We start from the raw sequence: 22,679 nt of genomic DNA, 5'->3' as shown, positions 1-22,679 counted from the left end.
CTTTTTGTGACGCACCAGTGCTGTAAAAAATGCAACTTATTCAGTCATATTTACAAAGTGACGCATCTAGATAGATGTGTCACTTTGTAAGCCCCTGCACCACATTATACCTACGTCAGGTGTAATGTATGCAAAAGGGACGTATTGACGCAAGAAAGGGTCGTAGAGGTGACACAGTGAAATCTATGAGATATCACTGCGTCACTTTTATGACGCTGTTGCGTCCAAATCTTACACCTGTTTCACAGCAGGCGTAAGACTGATGCAGGCCCTTTCACATGGGGCCTGGCCCCATGTGAAAGGATGCATTGCTGGAGTTGCATCATTTTTGTGACACACTCCAGCAATACATCACTTTTGCGCTTACAGATACGTCTGAAATACTGACGTATATGTAAGTACTTGCGACATAATACGTCATATATTTAATATGACGCATGACTAGAAGACTGAAGGCCTCATTTATGAGGCCATGCATCACTTTAACGCCACCGGTGCGTCACTTTTTGTGACGCACCAGTGCTGTAAAAAATGCACCTTATTCAGTCATATTTACAAAGTGACGCATCTAGGTAGATGCGTCACTTTGTAAGCCCCTGCACCACATTATACCTACGTCAGGTGTAATGTATGCAAAAGGGACGTATTGACGCAAGAAAGGGTCGTAGAGGTGACACAGTGAAATCTATGAGATATCACTGCGTCACTTTTATGACGCTTTGCGTCCAAATCTTACACCTGTTTCACAGCAGGCGTAAGACTGATGCAGGCCCTTTCACATGGGGCCTGGCCCCATGTGAAAGGATGCATTGCTGGAGTTGCATCATTTTTGTGACACACTCCAGCAATACATCACTTTTGCGCTTACAGATACTTCTGAAATACTGACGTATCTGTAAATACTTGCGACATAATACGTCATATATTTAATGTGACGCATGACTAGAAGACTGAAGGCCTCATTTATGAGGCCATGCGTCACTTTAACGCCACCGGTGCGACACTTTTTGTGACGCACCAGTGCTGTAAAAAATGCACCTTATTCAGTCATATTTACAAAGTGACGCATCTAGGTAGATGCATCACTTTGTAAGCCCCTGCGCCACATTATACCTACGTCAGGTGTAATGTATGCAAAAGGGGCGTATTGACGCAAGAAAGGGACGCAGAGGTGACACAGTGAATAAACTGGGTTTTCCCCATGCTACGCTCCCCGGTCCGCTCCCCGGTGCGCGTACCGGGCGCTCCCCCCGCTCATATCGAATTATTATTTTTTTTTTTTGCCCCGCGGGGCCCTTTTATTGCCCCCACATCAAACCTAGGGGGTCAGGGGGGTCTACCCTGCCCCCTTATGGTCATTTCCCCCTTTGTTTTTGCCACCTCTTGTGTCTCAATCCTACCGAGACACAAGATGGCGGCCGCTCCGGACTGTTTCGAATGTTTACAGACACCCGAGAGCCAATCAGCTTTCCGTGCGCAAGTCGCGTAGCGCATGCCGGTGCGCTCCCCGGTGCGCGTACCGGGGCGCGCCTATAGATATATATATTTTTTTGAACCTAAATTACTCAAAAACCACTGGAGCACATATCTTGAGACATAGCAAAGGCATATGGGGCTACCAGTCCCTACAATTTTGCCAAGTGTAGTGCGAATCCATTCAGCCGTTCGGGCTAAAAGTGAGTTTGACCGCCCTATGGAAATTAACATGGAAAAAACAAGTTTTGGGACCCCCCTTTTATCTACACCGTCTCCTTTGTAGATATCTTGCATGCTGTTACAGAAGTTATTGTGGTATATGGAATTCATAGCATAGTCTGTCAGGAAAGCAGGAAACAATATGGAGGCAGGAGATGATAAAGAGATGTTAAATACACATTGGAGATAATATAGTGTGAGAAAGGAAGTAACTATGAGCAAACTTACTATGTAACACAAAAAAGTTGCACAGTATATTTTAAGTCTGACTTTACATTATAATCAATTTGGTACTAGTGTAAGAAATACATATAAAAATGAATAATGTCTCAAACAATTTTTGAATTATTAAATATAAATGTATTTTTCGGATTCCTTTTCCAAATTTAACAGAACTTCTAATATTTGATTGTCAGAAATGTCCTCATTTTGAATCAGGAAATCTACTGATTGTACACATTGAAGTAGTTCATAGTCCCGTGATTCATCCATGAATTCTGAGTCATTGGGTTCAATAACTTTATTATTGTTGCTCTCCAGAACAATTTCGATGGAATTTTTTTGCTCTTCTTCCATTTTTGTGCTGTAATTTGCATTTAAAAAAAATATATCAGTAGAGATAGGGCACTGTTGGGTTTAAGTTCAGACAGGTACTTTGGTTTTTTTAACAGTGATTTTATCTTTGGGCAGTGTATGGTATCAGACTGGAAGTAGAAATATAAAAAAGTATATGTGATAAAGCCTAAGTAAATTCATTATTATACAAGACAAGCCTAACTCCATCCATAACTATAACAGAGAAGTCTATCTTATTCTATAACTATTACAGAGGGATAGTATATCACTATCAGAACATGTTTTCCAAATTAACTTAAAGTGCACAACATACTTCAGTTTTTAAAATAACATCTTACCTTTCAAAAAGAAGTTTAAGTTGTCAGTGAAAATGCTCTTGAAATGTACTTCAGGAAGAAGTAGTCAAAATGGCTGTGTTTTTCTCTCTTCCTTTTTATATATTCAGGTACATAACCAATCAAATGTCATGAAATAATAGTAGAAAATGAAAGTAACATTTTAATTGGTTGTCATTTCTAACACTTCATATATGTTTTTGTCATGTAATTTACCTCAGGATATTTAGTCAGGCCTACAGCATAAATGTCTCAATGGAATTCCATCAAATTTGGGTAAATGGTAGGGATTGCTATGTAGTTGGGCCTATTCTATATTTGATGAAAGTGTCTCCAGTGGTTTTTCTGTAAATTACTTTCCCACCTTTTTTTAGGGAGCGCTTACCGGTGCGCGCCCTGGTACACGCACCGGCAGCGTTACGGGAGTCCGCCATTTTGTGTTTCGGTAGAATCGAGACACAAAATGGAGGACAAACAACGTTGGGAATGGGTAGAAGGGGGCACGGTAGTCACTTCCTGACCCTCTAGGTTTTCTGAGGGGGCTTAGGATGCTCATATAGGCCAAAAATGAATTTTTTTGGGGAAAAATTTCGCGGGGGAGCGCTCGGTACGCGCACCGGTAAGCGTACCGGGGAGCGTACTTTGGTGAAAAATAGTGAAAAAAGTTAGAAAAAGATAAACGTTTTGAATGATCAGAGGTAGGAAGCTTTTGGGTTCTGTGGCTGATTTAGGTACCTACAAGTAGGTTCCAATGCACAGTCTTAAATTCAGGAGGAATATTCTATTCCCCTCATCTGAGAAGTTTACACCATCTCCTCTGTAGATGTCTTGCATGTTGTAACGCAAGTTGTTGTTGTATATTGAACCCATTCCAAAGTCTCTCATGTAAGCAGAAACAGATTTATTCACATGTTTCTGTTCTTTCTCAAATTGTGGACAAAATTGGTTGGACCAGTTCCATTTCTGTCTTTGGCATATATTGGAATATACCAAGGCAGTTTGTGGAAAAAGTGTCATCAATTGATCAAAGGTGTCCTTTAAAAGCATTTCCAGACCATCCCCAGTCATAGTGCCCAAATCATTTCCACCACAGTGCACTATTAAGAGGTCAGGGTTTTCACCAATGGTATCAATTGATGACATCTCAATCCTCTCTGGCCAATCCACTTGATTTCCACATTTGATAAATCAAGGTTGTGATAATTTCTGCTTGCTGCATACCTTTGTGCCCAGTGGATGTAGCTATGTCCAATAATCCATACAGAATACATGATGTGAGAAGGTTCAGGTGCAGTCAGATGAAGTGTGGGAATGAAATGGCAGTTGGAACAGTAGGAGTTTACAAAAAAATAATTGTGGAGTTTCCCTGCTGTTGAATCACAAGCAATGATTGGTGGATTCAGTTAGTTGAAAACAGAAAGTTAGGGTGCATGGTTGTGTTGTGTATAAGAAGCAATTTGAATCGTTAAGAAAAAGTCACTAAAAGCAATAATGCCCTGGATAAGCTGGTGTATTGAGAGGTCAAACATCCTTGCTGACTTAATTTGCAACATTGTAGAATAAACTTTTGAACCTGAGAGTTCAGTTAGGAGGGAGTTGCTATGGTAACAGATAGAAAGGTCTGAGAGGGGAAGGGTGTTCGTTTGAAAATAGTGAGGGAAGACTTTTGATTGGTTGAAATAAGGCATATGTGTGTAAAGGTAGAGATTTTCTATGCCAGTCTTGGTTTCAGTGTATTGAGTGCACACCTTTTGCTCTGATAAAGAAAAATTGGTGTGTGTGTCTGACATTGTTTTCAATCTCCCAAAGCATTTGTAAAGGTAAGTAATAATTTATTTATTTTAGATAGAGACTTGTTTGCTGTATGGAGAATATTTGGAAGTCGATAGTGAAGTTTCAGTAGTGAAATTGAATGCTTGTACATAGGTCCAGTGTTGTGTTTCTAAAATGTTATTCAAAAAACGATTTTGGGGGCAAATCAATGGTGTTTTCATTTGGCCCTTATTTATGATTGCCTTGTGCGGCTGGTACATCACTTTAAACATGGGAAAAAAAGTGACGCTCTGGTGACACAAGGCCTTCATAAATAAGGTCCTGAGTTTTTTTGTTGTTGGTTTGTGTCTTGCTTTTTGATAATGCTTGATATCAACATTTGCAAGATAGAGGATTTGTATTTTGGAAAATGGTGAGGGTTCAGTAGTGAAATTGAGTGCTTGTACATAGGATATTTGCTGTGTTTCTAAAATGTTATTCAAAAAACGATTTTGGGTGCAAATCAATGGGATTTTCATTTGGCCCTTATTTATGATTGCCTTGTGCAGCCAGTGCATCACTTTAAACATGGGAAATAAGTGACGCTCTTGTGGCGCAAGGCCTTCATAAATAAGGCCCTGAGTTTGTTTGCTGTTGGTTTGTTTTTTGCTTTTTAATATTGCTTGATATGAACATTTGCAAGATAGATGATTTGTATTTTGGGAAACAGTGAGGTTTCAAAAGTGGTATTGAGTGGTTGTACATAGGTTCTGCGCAGTGTTTCTTAAATGTTATTCAAAAAACGATTTTGAGGGAAAATCAATGGTATTTACATTTAGCCCTTATTTATGATTGCCTTGAGGCACCAGTGCGTCTCTTTTAACATGGGACGCACTCGTGGCGCAAGGCCTTCATAAATAAGGTCCTGAGTTTTTTAGTTGTTGGTTTGTGTCTTGCTTTTTGATAATGCTTGATATCAACATTTGTAGATAGAGGATTTGTATTTTGTGAAATAGTGATGGTTCAGTAGGGAAATTGAGTGCTTGTACATAGGATCTTTGCTGTGTTTCTAAAATGTTATTCAAAAAACGATTTTGGGTGCAAATCAATGGTATTTTCATTTGGCCCTTGTTTATGATTGCCTTGTGCAGCCGGTGCATCACTTTAAACATGGGAAATAAGTGACGCTCTTGTGGCGCAAGGCCTTCATAAATAAGGCCCTGAGTTTGTTTGCTGTAGGTTTTTTTTTTTTGCTTTTTGATAATGCTTGCTATGAACATTTGCAAGATAGAGGATTTGTATTTTGGGAAACAGTGAGGTTTCAAAAGTGATATTGAGTGGTTGTACATAGGTTCTGCGCAGTGTTTCTTAAATGTTATTCAAAAAACGATTTTGAGGGAAAATCAATGGTATTTACATTTAGCCGTTATTTATGATTGCCTTGTGGCACCAGTGCGTCTCTTTTAACATGGGACGCACTCATGGCGCAAGGCCTTCATAAATAAGGTCCTGAGTTTTTTAGTTGTTGGTTTGTGTCTTGCTTTTTGATAATGCTTGATATCAACATTTGTAGATAGAGGATTTGTATTTTGTGAAATAGTGATGGTTCAGTAGTGAAATTGAGTGCTTGTACATAGGATCTTTGCTGTGTTTCGAAAATGTTATTCAAAAAACGATTTTGGGTGCAAATCAATGGTATTTTCATTTGGCCCTTATTTATGATTGCCTTGTGCAGCCGGTGCATCACTTTAAACATGGGAAATAAGTGACGCTCTTGTGGCGCAAGGCCTTCATAAATAAGGCCCTGAGTTTGTTTGCTGATGGTTTTTTTTTTGCTTTTTGATAATACTTGCTATGAACATTTGCAAGATAGAGGATTTGTATTTTGGGAAACAGTGAGGTTTCAAAAGTGATATTGAGTGGTTGTACATAGGTTCTGCGCAGTGTTTCTTAAATGTTATTCAAAAAACGATTTGGGGGGAAAATCAATGGTATTTACATTTAGCCCTTATTTATGATTGCCTTGTGGCACTAGTGCGTCTCTTTTAACATGGGACGCACTAGTGGCGCAAGGCCTTCATAAATAAGGCCCTGAGTTTTTTTGTTGTTGGTTTGTGTCTTGCTTTTTAATAATGCTTGATATCAACATTTGCAAGATAGAGGATTTGTATTTTGTGAAATAGTGAGGGTTCAGTAGTAAAATTGAGTGCTTGTACATAGGATCTTTGCTGTGTTTCTAAAATGTTATTCAAAAAACGATTTTGGGTGCAAATCAATGGTATTTTCATTTGGCCCTTATTTATGATTGCCTTGTTCAGCCGGTGCATCACTTTAAACATAGGAAATAAGTGACGCTCTTGTGGCGCAAGGCCTTCATAAATAAGGCCCTGAGTTTGTTTGCTGTTGGTTTGTTTTTTGCTTTTTAATATTGCTTGATATGAACATTTGCAAGATAGATGATTTGTATTTTGGGAAACAGTGAGATTTCAAAAGTGGTATTGAGTGGTTGTACATAGGTTCTGCGCAGTGTTTCTTAAATGTTATTCAAAAAACGATTTTGGGGGAAATCAATGGTATTTTTTATTTGGCCCTTATTTATGATTGCCTTGTGCAGCCGGTGCATCACTTTAAACATGGGAAATAAGTGACGCTCTGGTGGCGCAAGGCCTTCATAAATAAGGCCCTGAGTTTTTTTGTTGTTGGTTTGTGTCTTGCTTTTTGATAATGCTTGATATCAACATTTGCCAGATAGAGGATTCGTATTTTGTGAAATAGTGAGTGTTCAGTAGTGAAATTGGGTGCTTGTACATAGGATCTTTGCTGTGTTTCTAAAATGTTATTCAAAAAACGATTTTGGGGGAAATCAATGGTATTTTTTATTTGGCCCTTATTTATGATTGCCTTGTGCTGCTGGTGCATCACTTTAAACATGGGAAAAAAGTGACGCTCTGGTGGCGCAAGGCCTTCATAAATAAGGCCCTCAGTTTTTTTGTTATTGGTTTGTGTCTTGCTTTTTGATAATGCTTGATATCAACATTTGCAAGATAGAGGATTTGTATTTTGTGAAATAGTGAGAGTTCACTAGTAAAATTGAGTGCTTGTACATAGGATCTTTGCTGTGTTTCTAAAATGTTATTCAAAAAACGATTTTGGGTGCAAATCAATGGTATTTTCATTTGGCCCTTATTTATGATTGCCTTGTGCAGCCAGTGCATCCCTTTAAACATGGGAAATAAGTGACGCTCTGGTGGCGCAAGGCCTTCATAAATAAGGCCCTGAGTTTGTTTGCTGTTGGTATTTGTCTTGCTTTTTGATATTGCTTGATATGAACATTTGCAAGGTAGAGGATTAGTATTTTGGGAAATAGTGAGGTTTCAAAAGTGATATTGAGTGGTTGTACATAGGTTCTGCGCAGTGTTTTTTAAATGTTATTCATAAAACGATTTTGGGGGCAAATCAATGGTATTTACATTTGGTCCTTATTTATGACTGTCTTGTGGCACCGGTGCGTCTCTTTTAACATGGGACGCACTGGTGGCGCAAGGCCTTCCTTAATAAGGCCCTGAGTTTGTTTGTTGTTGGTTTGTTTTTTGCTTTTTGATAATGCTTGCTATGAATATTTGCAAGATAGAGGATTTGTATTTTGGGAAACAGTGAGGTTTCAAAAGTGATATAGAGTGGTTGTACATAGGTTCTGCGCAATGTTTCTTAAATGTTATTCATAAAACTATTTTGGGTGCAAATCAATGGTATTTTCATTTGGCCCTTATTTATTATTGCCTTGTGCTGCCGGTGCATCACTTTAAACATGGGAAATAAGTGACGCTCTGGTGGCTCAAGGACTTCATAAATAAAGCCCTGAGTTTATTTGCTTTTGTTTTGTTTTTTGCTGTTTGATAATGCTTGCTATGAACATTTGCAAGATAGAGGATTTGTATTTTGGGAAACAGTGAGGTTTCAAAAGTGATATTGAGTGGTTGTACATAGGTACTGCGCAAGTGTTTCTTAATTGTTATTCAAAAAACGATTTTGGGGGCAAATCAATGGTATTTACATTTGGTCCTTATTTAGGACTGCCTTGTGGCACTGGTGCGTCTCTTTTAACATGGGACGCACTGGTGGCGCAAGGCCTTCATAAATAGGGCCCTGAGTTTTTTTGTTGTTGGTTTGTGTCTTGCTTTTTGATAATGCTTGATATCAACATTTGCAAGATAGAGGATTTGTATTTTGGGAAACAGTGAGGGTTCAGTAGTGATATTGAGTGCTTGTAAATAGAATCTTCGCTGTGTTTCTAAAATGTTATTCTAAAAACGATTTTGGGGGCAAATCAATGGTATTTTCATTTGGCCCTCATTTATGATTGCCTTGTGCTGCCGGTGCATCACTTTAAACATGGGAAATAAGTGACTCTCTGGTGGCGCAAGGCCTTCATAAATAAGGCCCTGAGTTTGTTTGCTGTTGGTTTGTTTTTTGCTTTTTGATAATACTTGCTATGAACATTTGCAAGATAGAGGATTTGTATTTTGGGAAACAGTGAGGTTTCAGAAGTGATATTGAGTGGTTGTACATAGGTTCTGTGCCTGTTTTCTTAAATGTTATTCAAAAAACGTTTTGGGGGGCAAATCAATGGTATTTACATTTGGCCCTTATTTATGATTGCCTTGTGGCACCGGTGCGTCTCTTTTAACATGGGACGCACTGGTGGCGCAAGGCCTTCATAAATAAGGCCCTGAGTTGCTGTGGTATAAACTTTAATATGTTGCAAATTAGTGTTTATATTGTTTTCTTTTTGTCATTACTTTGTTGTTTGCTAATAGTGGTCTTTAAAGTGTTATTTTTTTTAGAACCACAGATTGAAATCAACATTTTAAAAGCAAGCAAAAATGCAATCAAGGCAAAGGAATAGAAAAAATACCATACGTAAAAGAACAAAATCATCAAAGGAATTAAAAGAATCCTCTACAACAAGTACTTCAAAAAACACCAGAAAAGCTCCTGGTAAGACAATTATGTCTTTTCTTCACAATTTATGTAGATCAAAAAGTAATGTTAATGGTAATGTGAAAATCCAGAAGCAGAGAGCAAATCTAAAAAGGAAGGAGAGGCCCTCAAAAAATGTCTCTATTGGAGCAGGAGATAAGACTATGGATAGCAATAGAAGGTTAAATCAATTTAGGGACATTCCTAGACGAATGTTTCGCAATAGGGTAGTTTTAAATTTGCTAAAAAATGAAAAGAAAGGTAAACAGAGAGCTGCTTTTTACAAGAAAAAGAAAAGTGTAGAGAAGATTGTTGATCAGGCTTTTGAAGTTAAGAAAAAATTATTAATTTTAGTAATCAATAGAATTAGGATACTTAATAAGGCAATTGATGTTTTCAAATCGAACAGTAGATGGAAAAGAATTATTAATCGGACTAATTTTTGTGAAGTATTTTCTGGAGAATGGATGCATAGTTCAAGTTCTGAGCCATTTTTTAATGAGGAGAGTTACTTTCAGGAAAATTATTTGGTGCATGCAGTTGACACCAGTGCTCGAGCATATGAGGTAAAAGATGGTTGTGTGACGGAAAAAGAGAAACTTATGTCTAGAGATGCAGAAGAGGTGTTAAGTGATGAAGTATTAGGGAGACGTACTAAGGGTCCAGTGTATACATGGAAGTGCAGTAGTATTTGTAGTGTGCGACAGGATTCAATCGATTTGCAGAGTAAGAGAAAACACAGGTTTGCATGGGCATTCACTGGCTTGTCTTTCTAGAAAAGTATGTCAGAGTGTTTTTCATCATTTTAGGATGTTAGCAGTGCATCATAATAAGGTGAGGAAATTACTGAGAAGGTTGTATTATGCAAAAAGTCCAGCACTTAAGCTTAAACAGTTAAACAGTGCTCTTTTGCATGGATCTGAAGTAGATGTGAAGACTATTTGTGAAGAAATTGAGTTTTGTTATTTTGGGAACAAAGAGGACAGTGTAGAAATCTATATAGTAATGGATGGTAATGTGGAAGACAATGTACAGATTTCAAGTACAGAAAAGTTTGACGAGGAAATTACCAAGTTTAAGGTGCAATCAAGTGAAAGGCCTAATTTAACTTGTGTGTGTCGTCGACTGACTCATTATAAGATTCAGACTAGGTTAGTTGATTTATATGCAAAATGTGAATTGGAAAATAATAGTGAATGGAAGGATTTTGTAAGTTATTTGTTGGTGGAGAATTCTTTTGATTTGAGTTTTGATCAGCGTATTTGTAATTATTGTTTGAAAAAATTAAATGAAAATAGAATGCCTGCTAGAGCTGCTCATAATAATCTTCAGTTGATAGATATTCCTTCTGAATTGATGGATTTAAATACTTATGAATCAATTTTGATTCAATGTGTCCATCCTTTTCAAGCTATTGTTCGCATGGAGCCTAAGATAGGGAAATTACCTCCTACAGATTTACAAAGAGGATTAAAGGGAAGAGTTGTATATTTGCCTCTAGATGTCAAGAAAAATATTGATACAATTGGTGTAGAAAGAGTAGAAGAGGATCCTCTGGTTTTTCTAGTTAATGGGGTTCCGACAAAGAGTAAGAAAATCTGGCAAGATTTAGTGGATGTTAGGAAAGTCAAAAAGGCAACATTGTATATGGTCAAATACAATGAGTACTATAAAGATGTAATTGTTGGAGCAGAGGAAACAGCTACAGAAGACGACAGTGATTGTTTAGTTGGCCAAATTGAAAAAGTTGATGTGTCTAGAAGTGAAGAAATATATGAACATTATACTGTTCATCCTTTGCATTCCAAAGAAGTAATGGGGAATGCAATTGACTTGTTTCAAATGAAAGCAGCAAAAGGAAGTCCAATTAGTGTATGGGAAGAAATTTTGGAAGCTCGTTGTTTTCCACAGTTATTTCCAACAGGTCGTGGTGGACGATATGATGATCGACCAGTTCAAATTCCTGCAGCTGAATACCGGACTTTAAGATTATATGCTGAAGATCCAAGGTTTCGGCAATGCATTCCGTATTTGTTTCATCTACTGTATGAAAGTGATTTGTCTGGGCTTTCTTATGCAGTTAATCATATATTGAAAAGTGGAGCTCATGTGCAAAATGTTTCAGCAAGGGACTTTATGGAGAAAGTCAATCTGCAAGACAGTATTTTGGAATCTCAGCTGATCAATCTCATGGCATGTCAGCGTGGAACAAATGAGTATTGGTTCCGTCATCATGGGGAATTGAAATGTATGCTAAGATACTTAGGAACTCCTACATGGTTCCTCACTCTTAGCTGTGCTGAGTATGCATGGGACGACTTACTTCAATTTCTACGAGAGGCAAATGGAAACATACAAAATATAGAATTGAAAACACCTGGAGAACTGTGTTCTTTGGATCCAGTGAATGTTTGCAGATATTTTAATCATAGATTTGAAGCTATGATGTCTTTTATTACCAACAAAAAAAATCCTCCCCTTGGAGAGGTTTTGGATTTCTTTTGGAGGAAGGAATATCAAGCGAGAGGTGCTCCTCATATACATATGTTGTTATGGATTAAAGATGCACCCAAATTTGGATTAGATTCGGATGAAACAGTGATGAGTTTCATTGAAGAGTATTCAACATGTGCTGTTCCAAAAACTACTGAAGAAAACAGTTTAAGGCAACAAGTTTTACGTTTTCAATCTCATCGTTGTGGAAAGTACTGTCGTCGAAAATTTAAAAACAAGGAAAAGTAGTACACGAAATGTCGTTTTGCGTTTCCAGGACCAGTGATTTCTAAGAGAAGAGTAAATAATTTGATGTCATCTCTACGACATACTGTGACGAGGAAATCTCCCAAAAATACATATCATTTAAAAAGAAATGAAGAGTCCAAGTACATCAACGACTACAACCCAGTGATTTTGTCCATGTGGAATGCTAACATGGATATTCAGTTCGTTGCTGACAACTCTATTGCTGTGGCTTGATATGTGACATCTTACATCACAAGAAAAGAAAAGACAGAACTGAAGGAAAGTGGGAGGACATTTCACATGAAAAGAGTCTAAGCAAGAAATTATATAGTTTCAGTCTGAAGATGTTGTCGCATCGAGAAATTGGAGCATATGAATGTTCTGATCGGTTAGCATCAGCAAGTCTCTATGCCAAATCAAGAACAATCATTTGGGTGAGTCTAGGTCTTGCTGCAACACGAAACCGAGTTTTGAAATCTGTACAAGAAATTGAATATTTGGCGGAGAAAGAACCAAACAGTACAGATATTTTGAAGACAAACATGTTGGATACATACTATCCAAATAGAAGTACTCACCTTGAGAACACTTGTTTGTATGAAGTTCTGAAAAACTACAGTTATAAGAGGAACATCACAGAAGATATCAATAATGGAAAATATGCTGTCATTGGGTATGAAGGATGTCTAGTGAAGCAGAGAAAAGGCCATTTGATTAATCATCGAAAATTGAGTTGCGAATTTCCAGACAAAAGATAATTTTACTATTTAGCTCTTTTGCAACTCTTTAAGCCATGGCGTCCAGAAGAGGAACTACTTGAAGATTTTCTCTGTTATGAAGACTCTTTTAATGCAACTAAGGATACCATAGAATGTCCTATTTTTCTAAATTATCTGCAAATGTTGAACAAAGCAATAGAGCAAGAAACCACAATTGCTGAAGAGATTGCTAGAGACAGTACTCAAGACAGTCAGAGTTCTACTTCATTGAGTCAGGATCCACTAGGAGGACCAATTATCCAAAATGAAGCTGCAACTGCCATGGATGAGGTGGAACGAGCTATGGAACAAGCTCAAGAGGATGGAGTTAACTTAGATGATTTGGTAAAGCAACTAAACGTTGAGCAGAAAAAAATATATGATGAAGTCACAGAACAGATTGAACATGGATTCAGACATGAGAAAAAAGAGTGCTCATGTACATCATTTGAGCATGTCCGACTGTACGTAAGTGGAGAAGCGGGGACAGGAAAAAGTTTTCTGATTAAAGCCATTTCAACTTATCTGCAGAAAAGGACTGATTCACCGCTGTCTTGTGTTGTAACTGCTCCAACTGGTCTGGCAGCACATAACATTAAAGGGATTACTCTACATCATTTACTGATGCTGCCAGTTGAGCATGATAATAAATTGCATTACAACAAGTTATCTGGAGATGCGTGTTCTGAAGTTTCAAGAGTCTTGAAGAAAATGAAACTTCTTATCATTGATGAAGTAAGCATGGTCTCAAATCTAATGCTTGCTTTTGTGCATTTGAGAATGCAAGAAATTCTTAGAACAGAGTATGATGTGTTATTTGGAGGAAAACACATTATTGTTTTTTTAGATCTATTGCAGTTGACTCCAGTAAAAGGACAACCAGTGTTTAAAATGCTCACGCAGGAAGATACCAGGAAGTCCCTTGGAAGCATTGGAAACGTTAATATATGGTTAAATTTTAAATATGCTGAACTGCTTCAAAATATGCGACAGGCAAAGGATAAAGATTATAAAAATATTCTACAAGATGTAAGAATTGGAAAAGTAAGTGAGCTTGGGAAAGAAGCTTTACATGCTCGATTAATTTCAAATTTGTATCCAAATGAAAATATTCTGCCAGAGAATATTTTTTAAAAAATGACTGAGAAGAAATCTGGGATATGTTTGATGCCAACTCTGCAAGAATGTTCAATCTTCAACAACAAAATGTTATAGTTAGAAAATGAAGAGATTGTGAAACTGGAAACAATAGATAAAATAGAGCATTTGGGTGCAACAATTGTTTTGTCAGAAAATTTGAAAACAAAATTGGATTCATTAGAGAAAAGTATTTCTAAAACAGCTGGTTTTGAAAAGACTCTGAATGTGTGTTTAAATTGTCGTATCATTTTGAGAAGGAATTTAAATGTTGAAAGAGGTCTGGTAAATGGAGCAATGGGTTATGTTGTTGATTTTGTGAATTATAGAAATAGAGATGGAATTGAATTTTTAAAAATAAAATTTGATGGCATTGAGCAAGTACAACAAATCAGTCGTTGTTCTGCTAGATTTTTACTTGTAAAAGACTTATATGTTCGCCGAAAACAGTTTCCTGTTTGTTTGGCATATGCAGTAACAATTAATAAATCTCAAGGTTTAAGTGTAGATAGTGCTTTGGTGAACATTGGAAGATCTGTGTTTAAAGAGGGTATGGCATATGTGGCATTATCCCGAGTCAGAACTTTATCAGGATTGTACTTGATTGAGTGTGATGAGACAAAGATTTGTGCAGATCTAGATTGTGTTAAAGAATACAATAGGTTAAGAAGAGAGTATGCTCCACATTTGCCACAATATCCTCTGTTTGAAAAACATGTGGTAGGCTGAAAAAGAAGAAATGAAAATAATTGCAGTGAGGTAGTAGCAAAAAGACAAGAAGTAGATGAAACTGTAATTCAAAACAGAAAGAAAAAGGTTTGTGATGAAAATGTTGTTGGATTTCAGTTTGAAAATATTTCTGGTGTCAACTGCTATGCTAATGTAGTGGTTAATGTTGTTTTTTTTCTTCAAACTTTACAAGAACAGGTTGTTGAAAATCGGGATCAAAGATTGTGTGGTTTATTGAATTCTGTCTTTGAGAAATGTAGCAGTGATAGAGCAAAAATAGAAAGTGTAACAGAAATTCGAAATATTTTAGATATGTGTTCTGGTCAAGATAAATTTTCACAGAACATTCAGCAGGATTGTCAGGAATTTTTATTGTATATGTTTGGTGTTTTGGAAGATGAAGGTGTAGATGTAGATAATCTTTTCAGCCTTTCTTATCAATGGCAACATGACTGCCACAATTGTAGTTCATCAAGTAATACTAGAATAGACACTGAAAGATTAATATATTTGACTTTACGAGACTGTAAATCAGTGTCATTTAAAAATCTAGTTTAAGCAGCAGATCATAATATGGTGTGTACCCAATGTAAGTGTCCAATGCTATCCACATTATTTATACAAAGTTATGGTCAGTATATCATTTTAGTTTTCCAACGATGTAGACCTGATGGAACTAAATTGACAACTTGTATCAAAAATTTTGTGGCTTCTCAGTTATCAATTTCAGGAAGAACCTTTACAACTGAAGCTATTATTTATCATGACGGTCCTTCGACAACATCAGGACATTATACATGCTACTTAAAATGTAAAAAAGGTTGGAGTTACTGCAATGATTCTCATTTGACTTATAAACAACGTTTGCCTTATGACTTTAAAAATTCTTACCTAGTGTTTTTAAAACCAAAGTTTTAGTAAAGGGAATTGGCCTTTGAAGACGGGAATAGTTAATAAAAGTTAGTTAGTTAGTTAATCTAATGTTTAAAATTATTTATCTCATATAGGTACTGTAAGTGGATCTCATAGTAAAAAATACTCATATATCTGACACGATTTGGCCATAAGGAAAGTGTAAGGTATGATTAGGCTTTCCTGTTTTCAGTTTCTATTTTTGGTAAATTCTGGTGGTGTTTTGTCAGTGTTTTCCAGTGATTTCAATACCTGAAAAAAACTGTGCTTTTCAGTGGTTACTCATTTTCGCGCCATAAAAAACAACTGACACAGTGTTTTACCGGTGTTTATGGAACGCTTTGCTTTTAATATTGCTTGCTTGCTTCATTGATGCATGATATATAGAAAGTGTACTTAGAGTGTATATGAGGTCCAAATACAATCTTATTGTAGTACACCACACAGTATTTCTTCAGTGAGTCTTTGGTAATTCGTGCTCTCTCTTCAATGGCACTTGAGACTGGCAACGCCAAAACAGTCAGTACACAATTTGCCAACTCTGGCCACTGACGTAGCTTCCCATGCCAATACTGGTGCAACTAAAGGTTGACATTCTCTGGAACATGTTCTGCAAAATATGCGTTGAACTGGGTGCATAGGCCCTCAGAGGTATTAAAGCAGTCAATAATGAAGCTGTACTTTGCAAACTCTGGAGAAAATTCCCCTTTACGGTAGGGATCTAACACTTGTGCAGAGTATCACAATGAGGCTTCATTGACTTCAAAAGCCATGGTTGGTGAAGGGACATTTCTATTCTAAAGGAGGAGCAAGAACCAAAGTCTGCAGAGGCAGAGGTAGGGAACACTCTGAAATTGCCCACACAGCAGGAGCCACAGAAAAGGCCCTAGTTGCTGTGGTGGCTCTCAGCCTAGGCCCACAATTACCTCTACTGAAGTAGGTGTCTCTACAGGTTAAGATAACTTTGCCTGCTCAGTTATGAGCTCTGAAGTACTCGAGCTCTAGCTGTTTTCCATATAAGAGTGTAGCTGCAGGAGCTCTAAGAAGAGGCGAAGAACAACAAAGCCTCGTTAAGTAAATGGTCTTTTTAAAGACCTGTGAAATACTCGGGTGCGCCAGCAGACAGCAGACCACAAAAGCCAGGCAGGCAGGGGGCCTGGTTGGTCAGATCTCAAAGCTTCCAGGTGCTAGCCTTAACGTCAACATGTGTGCACCCTAATGAAATGAGACCTGTAAGGGCCGGCTCAGGGGTAACACAGATCAAGTTAGAGTTGAGTTGCAGCTAACTTCTGTGGCAAAATGAATGCTGCATCAATGAGTGTTCGTGCATAAAAAAAGAACAGAGCATAGGAAATAAATTGCCGCCTTTCATCATGAATTTGTGGCATGAAGATTGGTCTAACTTTTAACGTTCTTTCCTCCTCAATCATTTATTAGCAGACTCGCCTGTAAGTCAGGTTAGGGGGGAAGGGCTAGAAGTCCAACTCTGCCCCTGGACTTGGCGAACATTTCTTTATCAGTGTGATTGTAGCAGTCCCATCCCTCGGGTGCCCTCAGTGACTCTCATTGAGTACATATGTATTCCATAAATCCTGCTATCCTGCTGTCAGACTGTGGGGGTGCGTGGAAGCCAGGTTTCCAATTTCAATCAGTTCACACGTCTCAAGGCATCCAGCGTCCTGCACACTCCACTTAGCCCTGCACCATTCCCAACTGGCAGCAGAGGCGCAACGAGAGCCAAATTCTGGGTGGGGAAATCCTTAATTCTTCCAGCAATAGGCGATGAGGGGGTGAAAACACAGCAAAGCCTCCTTAATACGTAAATGGTCTTTTTAAAGAAATGATCGGGTGCGGCTGTGTGTGCCCGAGAAGCTGTCTAGCCCGGGATGACACACACGACAGAAGATGGGAGAGGGTGGGTGGGGAAGGGGGGTTTACACTACAATCCTTTGAGCTCCCTGGGCGTTGCGCGTCTGCCTGGCAACACGGCCTCCTTACTGCGCCATCCCATCAGGTGGGTAAATCTCATTGATTAATTATGTTAATTTTGTTATTGATAACAATTGCAGCCCCCAACCTCCTTACTTGTAAATAATGCTAGTCGTACTTAAAGGAAGCTCACCTAAAAAATACAAATTATATCGACCACAGAATGATGAGAGGCAGAGTAGACTCTTTCCGTCACGATGGAAAATGTGTTACATTTTTAGCATAATTGCTAGGAATTTTTCATGTACCTGTGCTAGAAAAGCGGCATGATTTGTCAGCCAGTAACTGACGTTACTGACTTGGCCCCAATTCTGTTATGCTTTTTGAGGCAGTGACTTGCCTCAACAACCCAAGATTTCTATTGGCCAGTCCTCCTCTGCTTTTAAATTTGCTGTGTCCGCATCAAGACCTATGCAGGAGGCTCATCCACTCAACCAGCTTTCTTTTTTTATTATTTATTTTTTTTAACGTTTTTACACCCTTTATTTGTCTCATAGGAACTTCCAAAACCAAACCTAAGTAACCTGCGGAAAAAGTTTAGAGCCTGGCAGATGTTCGGCATGCAGGAAAAGTCCACCCAGCCCACTCCACTGGAAGGAGCTGCAAGAGAGACCTACACGCAGTCGCAAAAAGCCACAGAGCCACAATTCTCATCTGAGGAATGCACAAAACTGGACCATTGAACATGAAAGACTTGCAGCAAAGGAGAATATTTTTAACAGGGGCACATCAGCACGGTCATATTTTAAACAGCAAAAATTCTGAAGAGGTCTACTTAAATGAAACTGCAGTACTCCCCCCCCCCATTTTAATGGAACTAACAAAGAGTGCTTTTTTAGTATTCTTTTGAAGTATCTCTGGCTACGTTCCCAGTGGCTCTTCGTGTACCTCAATCCTTGTGCACCACATGCAGGCCACCTGATTGCCACAGTATACCACCCATAGTGACCTGCAACGTACCTTTGAGAGAAAAAATCCTGAATTGGTACATGTTATTAGCCCTGCCCCAAGTCAAGACCTATGTTGAAATTGCCTCACATGAGCTTAATCCTGCAAGGACAGTGTCTCTAATGAAATGTATATAGTGATTATTCTACAGTCTCAACACCATTATTTAGTAATGCATTATGTATTTTGTAAAAATTTAAATCTGTTCTAGTATTACTTTGTGTGTTAACTCAATGAATATGACTCAGACAAAATCTTGACATGAACTTCTCTTTATTTTTCTGGGTGACATCTTGAAATGGTTACCTGTTTGTGTATACTGCCAGAGAGCCACTCCAGGGTGCAATTCTGTATATGTACTGCTGGTAGCACACTTGATGCTGCGGAACGACTCAATCCAAATAGCCCCGCCCCCCCTTCTCTTGTTGAAACGCTCTGCCTGGAAGTGCCTTTTTTTAAACTTATTTCGTGATTTGGTTTGTGGATTTGTTCTCATCTTTAGAAATGCACTTCATGTAATCTGCGCTACATACAAGAACAATAAATAGACACTTCTGTCCATAATTTACAGTGCGTCCAGAGAAGGGGAGCACCTCCTGTGGGGACACAAACTTGTGGAAGGAATCCTCTTCATTAGGAAACTGTGGCGAGAGTTTAAACATGGGAGCACAGACAATTAGGGGGGTGGAGTGGTGCTTCGCTGCCAACGCCATTGTGTGGGTCCCCGCCACAGCTCTCAGAGCTCCATTGGCCAGAATTGTTTTAGTCCCAATGATAACCTTATTCACCCTCGACATAACAGCAAAGATAGCCGCATCTGTTATGACTGTGGTTTCGATGTCTGCTTCGGACAACCGCACAGCCATTTCATGACCCTGACAAAATGGTGCACATTCTGCTACAATGACATGGAATTTAAGCTTTCGTGCAGCCTCCAACAGGAAGGCCTCTACAGTACGAGATCGGCCAATGGTCATTATCACTTCGTTGGAGTGGATGTGTTCCAGAGCCTGCATTGCGATGTTATCTATTGTACCCTCAAGTTCTATTAGCAGCTCATTGACTGCCTCAATTACATTCGCCTTCAACAGGGGGTATGGGGTGTTAAAATCCTCACTAGGCCCATCAGCTGTCAATAGTTTATGAAGTGACTCCTGCTGATCCGTCTCCTCACTGTGACCACGGAGTCTGCCATATTCTTCACGGATGATTTTCAACACCCTGCGCACCATGTTGCCCACTGTGGTCTTAGATGGTTGTGCTGCCGTCATCCTCCGGCCTTCTTTGTGGATTATGTCGATTAGCTCACCTGCACTGCCCCATCGCTCTTGGGCAATGATTCTCCGTAGAAGAGCCCCCGTTTCCCGTGCGGTCTCCTCCGAGCTCGGCCGGCTGCCCTCACACTTCAGCCGCGCCACGAAGGCATCAATTCGTTCAGACAGCTCCGGACCCCGTTCCCCTGTAGGCGGCATATTGGCAAAATAGAACTTAGTATCTCAACCAGCTTTCTTATCGGCCAATCACGCTAATTTGTTTCCATAGTGATTGGACCGCAAAGGCTAGTCAATTAATGCACCACTGAACGAGGCCCGCTACCTTGCCTGTAAAACAGCTCCCTCGCAGATTTAATGGGGGTGACTCATTGTTTCCCGGTGTTAGCTTCTGCATTGCAAGTGCCAGTATAGTTCTTTTTTGTACTCCTTTGGCTCCCTCAAGTGGCCAGGCGGTGTAACAAATATGCTGTAACAAATATGTAAAAAATCAGTGACACTCGGTTTAAACCAGGTCAGCTGATTTTCACACCAGTAGTGTTTTCTCGAGCAGACTCGGTTTAAACCGAATTCCGAACAGCCTAGGTATGATGTTCTTAGATCTTTTTTCATAGGAAGTCGATGAAATGGAAGTTATAGAGAACAGCAGACTTTTTTTCCACCAAAAGGACCTTCACTATCTTCTATTTGGCCTCACGGAAAAGTAAGTGAATGGAAAGGGGCGACCACTCGGTCCCCCCGAACGTATGGTTGGGTGCCCCGATCCCCCCGGGAAACCATTTTGGGCGGGAGGCGTGGCTCGGCTGGTATGCCCGAAGTGGCGTAGCTGAGACACGCCCTTTCCCGCCCAGGAGGGGTTGTCCTAGACACCCGCACGGAAGACCACGCCCCAGTAGGCGTACCGGAGGAGGGTCCCCGCCCTCCCGCAGATGGATAAATAGAGCGGGAATCCGAAGAAGCGTCCTCTTGTTCCTGTGCTCTGAAGGCTGCACCAACTCGTTGCTCGTAAGCCCTCGACGGAACAAGCGGCAATTTTGAGAACTTGTAATCTTGTTGTTTCTCTTTCAGTTACTTGGAGTACGAAAGATCCAGGACCTCGTTGATCAACTAGCGTAGAGTACACGCAGCTATGGTCGGCAAGAAAGCTGGAAAGAGCTCCGAGTTGGAGAAGGTACTGCGCACCTTGTCGAATCGAATGGCGATCATGGACCGGAAACTCGGTAAAGTTGACTCGATCGGTCGAGGTTTGGCCGATGTTAAAAAACTGTTAGCGGCCCAGAACAGCTCATGCCGCCTAAGAAGGTAATAGGCCCGGCCTTGCCGGGAGTCGTCCCTGAGGGTAGGGGAAAGCGTGTTAAGAGGAGGGCGGTTTCTGGGGAGGATCCGGTTCCTGAGGTACCCCCATTCGCCCCCATCACACCGGCGGACAGCCCGGTACCAAACCCAGATATAGGTTTACCAATCCCCGTTGTAATTACTCCTGTTAATGATGAGGAGATGCCCCCGGAACTAGCCATCCAGTTAGCGGCGGTGTTGCCATGGCTCAAGAAGAAAGCGGGGGGGCAGTGGCCGCGGGGGACCCGGCCGAGGAGACTAGACTAATAATCGAGCTGTTACGGCAGTCGAGAGAAGCCGCGACGGCGAATGTTCCTCTTGTTCCCCCACAGGTGGCGCCGGGAGTACCTGCGGTTAGCCGGGAAAAGGCGGCAGACACGACGGTCGAACCTGGTAAGCACACATTGCCAATGGCAGGGGAGGGTTTGTTACCTTCAAGGCGCGAAAGGGTGGCCCAGCACATCCCTGGGGCCACAAAGGAACTGATATGGGGGGAGAAATATGTGAATATGTTTTCATTGTTGACTGACCATCGCGAGATGGAATATGCGAAATCCCAGAAGGATTTATGGCACCCCAGTGTATGGCGGGCCAAGATGGCGGAATTTAGGGTCGATGAGACGGTAGCGAATTGGGTAAAGGCCTTTTCGATATTTACGGCAGTCATGGGGGAACGAAAGCCATGACTGAGTTGACCTGTTATCAGAATAGGATTATGGATTTTTATACCATGTATGAGGGGGACGAGTGGAAAGGTTACGATATGAAATTCCGAAAAGCGAAAGAGTTTGATGCAACTTTGACCTGGGATTGCCTCGACTCGGTGTCATGGCACAAGCAGCTCTTGCCTGGGGCGGCAGGTACGTCCTCGCCGGGCGGGAGCGGGTGGGGATCAGCTCGCCAAAAGCCCACGGTGCCCTTTCGAGCGGGCGCCGGTGGGGAATATCAGCCCAAGACCGGCGGGAATGGCAGCAAGCGGGGGGTTTGTTGGGGCTTCAATAGAGGCAACTGTAGCAGGCCCCTGGGAACATGTAGGTTCAGGCATGCATGTGCGGGCTGTGGGAACTCCTCACACCTGGAGAGTAGCTGTAGATCTAAAAACAGCGGAACGGGAGGAAAAGGGGGGTCTAAGCAAGAGTGAGGTGATGTTTTGTAACGGATTGTCTACACCTGTCGATATCATGGCTCTGACTCCTTGGTTGAACAAATACCCTGATCATGTATCCGCCGGGGTGTTGAGGAATGGATTCCTATATGGCTTCAACATTCCGGCGGGGGATTTTCGGGGGGACTCCTTTTGTAAAAATCAGTTATCTGTACAACATAACCCAGGCGTAGCTGCAAGAAAAATTTCCAAAGAAGTCAGCTTGGGGCGGGTGGCGGGGCCTTTTCACCGCCAGCCGGTGGCGGATTTCGTGTGTTCCCCACTAGGGGTGGTCCCAAAGAAAGACCCAGTGGGAGTTTAGACTCATTCACAACTTGTCTGCCCCAAGGGGTTCTTCGGTGAACAAAGCCATTGA

General features: G+C 40.3%; 1 pseudogene across 1 annotated transcript; it reads right to left on the bottom strand.

Moving 5' to 3' along the window:
• Positions 1 to 18,809: 18,809 nt before the first annotated feature.
• On the bottom strand, positions 18,810 to 20,045 carry LOC147728311 (translation initiation factor eIF2B subunit beta pseudogene; annotated as a pseudogene). Its single transcript, XR_015309549.1, has one exon. The product of XR_015309549.1 is annotated as a translation initiation factor eIF2B subunit beta pseudogene (transcript).
• Positions 20,046 to 22,679: the final 2,634 nt, after the last annotated feature.

The sequence above is a fragment of the Lissotriton vulgaris genome, chromosome 3_1 (genome assembly GCF_964263255.1).
Source record: "Lissotriton vulgaris chromosome 3_1, aLisVul1.2, whole genome shotgun sequence".
NCBI classification, from domain to species: domain Eukaryota; kingdom Metazoa; phylum Chordata; class Amphibia; order Caudata; family Salamandridae; genus Lissotriton; species Lissotriton vulgaris.
This window is presented reverse-complemented; position numbering and strand designations above follow the sequence as displayed.